Source organism: Lonchura striata, chromosome 1, assembly GCF_050655825.1.
Source record: "Lonchura striata isolate lonStrDom1 chromosome 1, ASM5065582v1, whole genome shotgun sequence".
Lineage (NCBI taxonomy): Eukaryota > Metazoa > Chordata > Aves > Passeriformes > Estrildidae > Lonchura > Lonchura striata.
Genome location: NC_140703.1, coordinates 126124 through 135776, shown reverse-complemented (window position 1 = coordinate 135776; position 9653 = coordinate 126124). Strand labels below are relative to the sequence as shown.

At 50.3% G+C, this 9653-nt stretch overlaps 1 protein-coding gene across 17 annotated transcripts in view; it reads left to right on the top strand.

Moving 5' to 3' along the window:
• Positions 1-716: 716 nt before the first annotated feature.
• Positions 717-9653, top strand: part of LOC144248686 (uncharacterized) — a 117192-nt gene continuing 108255 nt past the window's right edge. For 8 of the 17 annotated variants that reach the window (XR_014954246.1, XR_014955060.1, XR_014954008.1 and 5 more), the window contains exon 1: positions 717-1555. The gene's annotated coding sequence lies outside the window, so the exon portion shown is untranslated. The remainder of the gene's footprint in view (positions 1556-9653) is intronic. The other 9 variants (XR_014954755.1, XR_014954630.1, XR_014954918.1 and 6 more) reach the window with 4 other exon arrangements.

Below are 9653 nucleotides of genomic sequence, written 5' to 3'. Positions count from 1 at the left end.
GGGGCGTTCGCTGCCGAGGCCGTGCCGGCGGGGACGGCGCGGTGCTGCCGCCGTGTGGGCAGAGAGCGGTACTGCAGCCCGCCGCCCGCGGCCGCCATCTTGGGAGTGGCGTGGCGCGGCCTCGCTTGACCTTCTCGAGAGGGCGCGAAAACGAGGACGTTGAAATTCGAGGACCCGTGTCTGTTTTTTACACTGCCTGAATTGCGCGCACCGCCGGCGTCCCCCGACGGGATTTTCCGCGGCGGTTCTGGTGCCGTGCACACGGGCTGTGGGGTCAGCAGCACCGCGAGCGTGCGGGTTTTTGGCGGGAGCCGACAGGCATGGGCGAAAAACGCCTCTCTCCGTCAAGGTCCCCACGGGCCGCCATCGTGTCGCGGACCCTCTGGACAAGTGCTGCCGCCTTGTGGGCACAGGGCGGTACTGCAGCCCCCCAGCCGGAGCCCGGCCGAAGCGGCGGGAGGGGCGAGGGGCGGGAGCGAGCGGCGAGCGGGGCGGTGTCTGTGAGTGAGGGGAGGGCTGGAGGCGGCTCCGCGGGCCGAGGGCGGCCGGGGCCGGTGCCGGCCGGTGCCGCCGCTCCGTCCGCTCCGGGCGCGGGGCTCGGGCGCCGCCGGGGCCCCCCGGGCCCGGTGCCGGCCCCGCCGGGCCGGGGGCAGCGGGCGGGGGTCTGCCGGCGCGGCGCCGCCTCTGCCTGCCGGAGGAGCCGCTTTCCTGCCGGAGCCGCGCTGCGCCCGGGGCCGGGAGCGCGGCTTCGCATCTTCCAGCCTCCCTCGCTGCGCTGGTTTTTAGGGTCTTATCGATGTGTTTTAAGGATTATGGAGCTGTTCTACGAGCTCTTAGGAATATGTAGGGATTTTTTTTTAAAAGCTTCTTTGGGGGCTTTTAGGGGTGTCTTAAAGTAGGGTATTTTTATTGTATTTTAAGGGCGTTCTGTGGGGGTTTTAAGGCATTTTGAAGATGAGGGGGTTTTTTAGGGCATTTTTATGGGGTTTTAGGGTCTTTTCATGGCATAGAGGCTGAGGGGCAGCTTGAGGGGCACTGTGGGGCCTTGAGGGTGACGGAGGCTGGGAGCTGAGGGGGGAACAGGGGAGGGGACAGTGGGTGACACAGAGAGATGCTGAGGGGGGCAGGGGCAGCTGGAGGGTGACACAGAGAAGCTGGGGGCTGAGGGGCAGAGGAGAGGGATTAAGGGTGGCACACAGGAGCTGAGGGGCAGCTGAGAGGGGGCTTGAGGGTGACAGCCAGAGCCTGAGGGCTGGGGGGCAGAGGGAGGGGTCAGGGGTAAAGGGTGAGGCCTTGAGGGCTGGACAGTCCAGTGGAGATCAGGGCTACAGGGTACAGCTTAGGAGGCAAGTTAGGGTACAGGTACGGCACCCCTCACGCCACCCGTACCTCACCCTAAGCAGCCTTTTCCCTTTTCAGCCCCAACAACAGCAGCACAGCACAGCAAGCCTGACAGCGAGACCACACCGGAAGCCTCCCAGTGGGACAGGGCAGCGACCCTCGCACCAGGACAACGCCAGAACCCTCAGAGGACAACAGGACCCGCTGCTAAAAGGTAGGGATGACATCTGTGGGCTAGAGAGCAACAGGAAGGGGTTTGGAGGCTGAGCAGGCTTCCTTGAGTGTTTTTTTTTTTTTTTCAGGGCTATTAGGAATATTTAGGGGAATTTTGAAGGCTTTCTCTGGTGACTTTTAGAGAATTGTTATACCTTCCTAATGGCTATTTTTTGAATTCCTTGGTGCATTTTTAGGGTGAGGATGAGGGTCTGACAGGATGCCCACTGAAAATGTGGAGTATTACTGGAGTGCTTTGGGAAGGTGCCAGTGGAGGGCCAGTGGGTAAGGTGCCATGATGGTGGTCTGAAGGTTGTGATTTCTGAGCAAAGCAAGGTTGTTGTGGTTAGGGTTATATGGTGGCAGATTTCTCCAGCACAGAAAAAATCAAGCCCCAAGCTTAGTACTGTCAGTTTGCAACATGTATTTGGAATGAAAAAAAAAAAAAAAACAAAAACCCTGAGTACTTGGGGGTGGGAGATTTGGACTGGGAGAAATCCTGGGCCGTTTTGACATTAGGGAGGCAAAAGGAAACCTGGGACCAGACAACCCAGGGGGATTGCAGGGCCCTGGGAATAAATGAGGGATATCTACATGGTGAAAGCAAATTCAGCAGCCCAGGTTCCTGGTGTCAGTTTGTAGGGCTCCCTTGGGACTGTCAGGGAAGCACAAGTTTGGGGTGGGGGCAGCTGGGGTCTGAACATATCCTTCCGTGTTCGGATTTTTTTCAGTCAGCCTCACCCGAAGTCCCAGGGGGCTCTGGGCAGAAACACAGGCCATTTTCCCTGGGAAAGAAAACTCACCAGTCCAGGTTCCTGATGTCAGTTTGTAGGGCTCCCTTGGGTCTATCAGGGCAGCACAAGTTTGAGGTGGGGACAACTTCGGTCTCAGGTATGTCCTCGGATGTATGGATTCTTTGCTGTTAGGTCCCAGCTCAGGGCCAGGGGTCCCTGGGGACGTGCTTTGGCCATTTTCCCTGGGAAAGAAAAGTCACCAGTCCAGGTTCCTGATGTCAGTTTGTAGGGCTCACGTGTTCTGGGACTCATGGCAGCTCAGCCTCCTCAAGAGTAGCTGCAAAGTTTCAAGACAGACAGGTGATCTGCTGCTCTCTGGCTCACAGGGATGGATACTGGTGATGAAAATGGTGTTGCTACCTGAAATAGTAAAACTTAAAAAAAATCCAGAAGGTACAGCTGACATGTCTGCTCAGTCTATTCGAGTGTATTTCAGAAAAGGAGAAAATTCTTGGAGTAGATTCAGTTACCCTGGAGGGGTGCAGCATCTTGGAGGATGCTCATTAATGATTTCAAAGGGAAGTGTCACTGAAAGGCAATGTCACAAATCCTCACAAGTGGGTAACAGCAGTCAGGTTAATGTTTGTGGCTCTTCAAAAGCTTTACTTGGATGTCTCTTCAAAACAGTCTGGATGCACTGAAGGAGGGCTGTGCCTTCCTTTTTTCTTTTTGAGTAGCTGCCTGAAGATAAATATAAGATGGACTTTCTTAAAACATAAATGAGAAAACACCCAAGGCTGGGTAAAAGTCTTGAATGCTCAGACTTAAAAGTCATCAATTCCCCAGCAATGTTAGATGAGCCTAAAGTGTATAGGTCAGCAACAACTTCAGCAGGCAGCCTAAAAAACACAAGAAGATTTATTCTCTTGGATATTAAACATGGCATCTTATTCTTTGGCAGCTCATAGGTGATCTCTGCATGGGGCTGCACATGCCTTTCTCTGCGTGTGTGTATTTGCCTGCAAGTGTAATGTGACAGTCCTAAAGCATTTGTGGATGCAGATAAACTAAGTCCAGCTCAAATGTATTCCATAAACAGCTCTTGAGGTACACTCATCTTTGTGTTGTTTCATTTGTTCAGTTCATGGAAAGCCACAGGAGCTTATTAGACTGCTCTGGCCTATGCCCAGGAGAGTCACTTAGGTGGGAATTGGACACCTCTAGCCGTAAACCTATAAAAGGAAGAAATGCATACCATTATTTTTGTTGGGTCTTATTGAATGAACTGGCTGCTCAGCTTCTGCAGAATCCTAAGCACTGTATTTGAAGCCTCCGAGTAAGTTCCTTACTTTGAATAATTGTCCCTGCAGGACTGACATGCTGGAGCAAGGCGGGCACTGGAGGTGAGAGAGCCCCGTGCTTCCTCCTCCTCGTGTGCGAGTTCCTGCAGTGCCGTAAGAGCCAGAGCTGTGAGCTTTTCCTTCGAGGGCTGGGCACGGCCACGGCAGATGGAGGCACGGGAGCAGGAGGCTTCAGGACAGGGCTCTGTGGTGCAGGGAGAGCAGCAGCTCCCGAGCAGCTCTGCGCTACAGGAAGGCTCCAGCTCCTGGCAGCACTTGCTGCTCCAAGGACCACTGTGGTCTCGTCCAGAGCATGTGCTGGGTGGGCTTAGACAAGCAAACAGTGCTGTAGAGCAAACAAAAGCTGTAGAGAGCTGGTGACAACTCCTGAGGCTTCTTCTCCACTAAGTAAGCCATAATGTAACTTCGCTGCCATAGGTTTGTCTGTGAGTGGTCTGTGATTTTGTCTCGAAGATGGGTGCAAATTGGATGATTGGCTGTAGAGTGTGTGCATCTGTCTCTTCTAAGGCTGATGGAGGACTGCAGATCTCCATCCAGAATGTGACCCACAGTGTAACCGGGAGCATATGCTGTGCCATTGGTGATGCATGTGGCAAGGACTAGTGGCCCATTTGTCTGCAGCTTGTCCCCATATGATTTCTTGCATGCCCCGAGGCAGGGTTGGTCTGTGTTACTCGAGTTCCAGAAGGCTGCGATGCTCCAGAGAGTGGCATAACAAGTAGTTCTGACCTGTAAGGGCACTGGTTCCCAAATGCCTCCCAAGCAAGGCTGCTGCTCTCTCTTTGGCTATGCCAAGCAGCACATCTTGCTGCATATGTGGTCACCAGGGTGTGCAGATTGCACTGCACCAAAAGTCTCCGCCACCAGTGCTGGCTGAATAATGTATTTTCACAACAGATGTTATTCTGCATCTGCCTTGTGACTTTTAATTTCAGTTTTCTCTGGGAGCGTTTGGGCAATGATTGTTATCCGGTATGTGCCAGATTCTCACCATTGCCTGTTTCTTTTTGTCAGATTGAGTTTTCCTTTTCTCCAAGGAATTTGCGGCTTTTAAGCAGAAAATAGTTACATTTCTTAGCTGTTTGCCTGTGTGGTTAAAACAGGGCAATGCATGAGGCCAGGACCTTGCTTTGCTTTCAGAACTGATCCCGTCAATGCTTCCTGGCAGTGTTTCCTTTCGCACAGCACCAGGTCAGGACTGTTTCAGCATTTTGCTGGTAGTCAAGGGTGAGTCCAGCCATCCAGGTTGCCCCTGCTGTCCCCATATGGAGGATGCTCCAGCAGACTGAGGTCAGAGTGTGTTATGTGGCCGTGAGCTGAGCCATACACAGTCACTTCTTGTCTCTGGGCAGAGGACTTTGCTCCTCTGTTCCATTAAGTTACCAAGAGTGATCGTTGCTGAAATTACTCTGTTAAATAATCCAGAAGTTTGCCTTTTCCTCCTTTCTTTCCTGAGTTCAGAAGTTGGTAACCTAAGCACCCAGCCGGGCTGTGCATCCCTTAGTGCTGTGTGTGTTACTGGCAGGGCCTGGGGCTTGGGTCCGGAAAGTCTGGCTTGTTTGTTCCCCTGGGTCTGGAGGAATACCGATTTTATTTATTTTATTTTTTGATTTTTTTAATTTAAAAGCTATCCAGCAGTTTGTCAGTTGAAGCAGAAGACAATCCTTTGCATCGATATGTACTCATGTGCACATGCTAATCAGCTGAAGTGTTAAAGCTCAAGGTGAGTGCTCCAGCCTTTAATCAGTGACCAGTCATTGATTTAGCACATCCATCAGTTTCAGGAAGTAGTTCCTCCATTGCATCCAGCTTTTAGAGTACCTTTAGACACTAGAGATACTTTTCAATGTGTAATTGATTAGGTAAATGGTCTCTTAATAGCATGTGCTAAAGAGAGATGTGAAAAGCAGCTGAGCAATATTGCCACTTCTGGGGGTTACAGGTGCTATCAGTCAGAACTGGAAAACACAGAACTGTGACCTTTTATAAGTACTGAGAGAAACACTGAGTTACTGCTGGTCAATTAAAAGCAGTTTGGGTGCTTAATAGTTGTTTCTGATGATACTCATACACAGATGAGTGAGGAGCTACTTGAGGCAATGTGTGTGCAGCTGTCCAGCCAGAACTGAAGCAGCCTCTGGTGAAGGTGAATGCAGAGAGGCTTATGTGGCAGAGGAGCTCAGCAGATGACAGGGGGCTTGTCCACGGACTGAAGGAGGCGCTCGGGATGGGTGTGGGGTATTACAAAACAGCAGATGTCACAGGGATGGAGCAAAGGTTTAAAATGGAAGGAATCAGCCATGAGAGAGTGATGGCCAGATGGAAATCCAGCTAAGGCCCTGAAGTGGGATTATGTAAGGCAAACATCAATGAGAATCAGCTGGAGAGCAAGAACAGCCAGCAGCCAGGCTTGTTTCTGGTCTCTTGCCATAGATGAGACATGTTTTAGGGTGTGCATGATGACTAGAGGCTGTGATAGCTTTAGCTGTAGCTCTTTTGTCTCCAGCCATTGTGAGTGAGTTCTGTGCTTAGTTCTCTGCTCTGGTGCATTGCAGGATTTTTAGGGTAAATATTTTTTCCATCAGTGTAACCCACCAATTGCCAACATCTCGAGGCAGCTGGATGGGGTGGTGAATATGTCATTCTTCTGCTGGTGGCTATCAGAAACGCTTAAGAGGAATATTTAATCTTTGTTCTACATAGTGCTGTGCTAGCAAGTGCTTTCCAATAGGCTGTAATTCCCAGAGCAGTGGGGCAGGAGGTGCTCCATGATCCAGGAGCAGGCTCCCATGTAGTAGGTTGGATGCAAGGCACCCACCAAAGCCTCTCTTATCACTTGCCGCCACAGCTGGACAGAGGAGAGAAAATACAAAAAAGGGTTGAGATAAGGACCAGGAGAGATTGCTCGTCAAATACTGTCACAGGCAAAAGAGAGTCTTATTAGAGATACTAATTGAATTTATGGCTAAATAGTCAGAGCAGGATAATGAGAAACAACATAAAACCTTAAAAACATCATCTTCCCACACCCTCCTTCCCAGCTCTACCTCCTACCCCATCTGTTCAGGGACACAGGCAATGGAGGTGACAATCAGTTCATCAGGGAAAGCAGTCGCTCCCCTGCTGCTCCATGGGGTCTCTCCCATGGGAGACAGTTCTCCATGAACTTTTGCAGCATGAGTCCGTCTCACAGGCAGCAGATCCCTGTGAATTGCTGCAGTGCGAGTCCATCCCACAGGCAACACTCCCCATCACACTGCTGCAGTCTGTGTCCCTCCAGTGGGTGAAAGTCCCTTCAGGCTGCTGCAGCGTGGGCCACCCTACCACGGGTACAGCCTTTCAGGGACAAGCTGCTCCAGCAGGGGCTCCTCCTTCCACAGGCCTCCCACGGGGTCACAGCCTCCTTGCAGGCATCCCCCTGCTCTGGCATGGGTCTCCTCCACAGGCTGCAGGTGGATCTTTGCATCCCCATGGATCTCCATGGGCTGCAGGGGCACAGCTGCCTCACCAGGCTCCTGTGCCTGGAACACCTTCTCCCCCTCCTTCTTCACTGACCTCGGTGTCTGCAGAGTTGTTCCTTTCACGTACTCTCACTCCACTCTTCTCTGGCTGCAATTACAACTGTGCAGAAACTTATTTTTTTCTTTTTTCTGAAACACATGATCACAGAGGCACCACCACCATTTCTCATGGGCTCAGCCTCGTCCTGAAGCACATCCATCTTTGGAGCTGCCAGGGACTGGCTCTGCCAGACATGGAGGAAGCTGCCAGCAGCTTCTTGCAGAAGCCGCCGCTCTGCCCCCCACCCTGCTACCAAAGCTTTGCCTTGCAAACCCAGTACAGTTGTATTTCATTGTTGGTCTGTCTGCACAGGCTATTAATGGTGGGGATCTGCCACCTCTTTGTTCCCCAGTACAAAGGTAAAAAGGATGTCTGCAGCTCCACGTCCAGTTTTTGGGGGTAAGGAGAGGAGTAAGCAGCAAAGGATGCACAAACCCAACTCCCATTCTGCCACGTGACAGGTTTCCACAAGACAGGAACATAACGCACCCTACCTCTGCTCAGAAGAGTGTGGGGAGCCTAAAATTCTCTGTGCTAATTCAGTCAGACTGCCCAATGATACAGCCGAACTGTCAGCAGCTTAAATAGTTTTCATGGCTGTCATTGTGGTTGGGGAATTGCTTCATGTCTGGGTTTCTTGCCAGAGCCTGAGGAAAGGAAGTAGCCAAGACCAGGTGAGAAGCGGTGTAAGGTAGGCGATTAATTTCTGGATTCCTTTGCCACTCACAGAGCAGCTCCTAATGGGCTGGGCTTGGGGAGTCTGGTTTACAGGCACTTGGAAGTGCTGATACCATCTGGTGAAATGTTAGGTGTCTTTTTAAGAGAAAAAAAATGAAAGTATTTCTGTTACAACCGTGAATAAAGAGCCTGGGTGCAGCAGTGACTGCCTAGTAGCAGAGGGACAGAGGCTTCAGGCAGGTTTGTATCCTCCATAGAGCTGGAGCAATGGCAGGATTACTTGCCTGCACGTTCACTGCTTTGAGGGAGAAACAGGGTGGGAGAAATTAATGTAATAGGAAACAGAAGCACAGACTTGAGACTGTGCTTATTTCGTTGCCGCGGTGAAATAAAGCAGGGACATTTGATGATTTTTTAAAATGTATTTATTTAAAGAAAAAAATGTGGCAAATCTTATCAGAAGAGTTTAGGTTCCTGGCAGCTTTACAAGTCAGGTACCCTGTGCCTACATACAGTATTAATAATGGCTTTGCAGTATTTTTGGTTAAAATTTACGTTCATTAAAAATTCTTCAAAGCACTCCGTAATTGGTGAGCAGCATATGAAAGGTTAATGAACATTGAACATGTTTTACAGTTACCTTTGAGAAGGACCCTTTACATCTGTGAATGCCTGCCTGAGGTGGCCTCTGCTTTAGGACTTTAAAGCTTAAAGAAATCCTATATACAGAAGAAATTCGTCCCTGTTACGGTGGCGAGGCCCTAGCAGAGGTTGCCCAGAGAAGCTGAGGCAGCCCCACCCGTGGAATTGTCCAAGGCCAGGTTGGATGGGGTTTGGAACAACCTGCTCTAGTGGAAGGTGTCCCTGCAGGGGATGGGATGAGAAAAGCTTTGGGGTCCCTTCCAGCCCAAACCATTCTCTGATTCTACGATTGTACATGTTGAAAAAGGAGGCTGTGGCCTTACGTGCTTAGGTACAAACCTCCCACCTATTCTTCTGAACATACCAGTTTAGTCATTTATTCTTTCCTTTGTGCTTTCACAAGAAGCCCTTGTGCCCTTCAAAATCTCCGTAGGAGTTTGTGGTCAGTTTCCAGAATAAACAGGGATGGAAACCCGAGCAGTTTGGTGCATCCCTACTTGCTGCTGGAATGATTGTGGATTTGACTGACGGGGTTTTGTTCCTAAACACAAGAAAAGTTTTATTCCAGTGCCACACTCAAGCGTAGCAGTGGGGCCGTGTGCGTGGCTGACCCAGCAGATGGGGCAGTGTCTTCATAAAGTAAATATATAGTAGCAGTCCTTAAGGATGTGGCCCTTCTGGGAGTGCTTGCATGTTTATGTATCAAAACCATTTACAGAGAGGGAGGGCTCTTTTAATGCAGTTGAACTGCTACGGAAAAATTTTGGTTTCAAAACCATTTAATTAAGGTTAATGAAGTCTGGGACTTGGGCACTGTATCTCGTGCAGTAACGCACGTCTCTGTTCTTGATAGATGTCTTCCATTTGCAACAGTAGTTACATACTGGGGACTCAAATCCCCATTGTCCCCATGCCTTCAGAGTAGGGCAGGCTCTTGTCTTAATTTTACATTATAATCCTTTCCAAATGGAGACATAATGACATAATTAATTGTTGCATTTTGAAACAGTGTGGTCAGCGTGAGGATTTGATCGAGCAGTTCCACTCTTCCAAAAGTACTAAGGTGCTTGCAGATATTTGATATTGAGCTATTTTGGCTCTCAATTGCAAAATGAATAGGTCA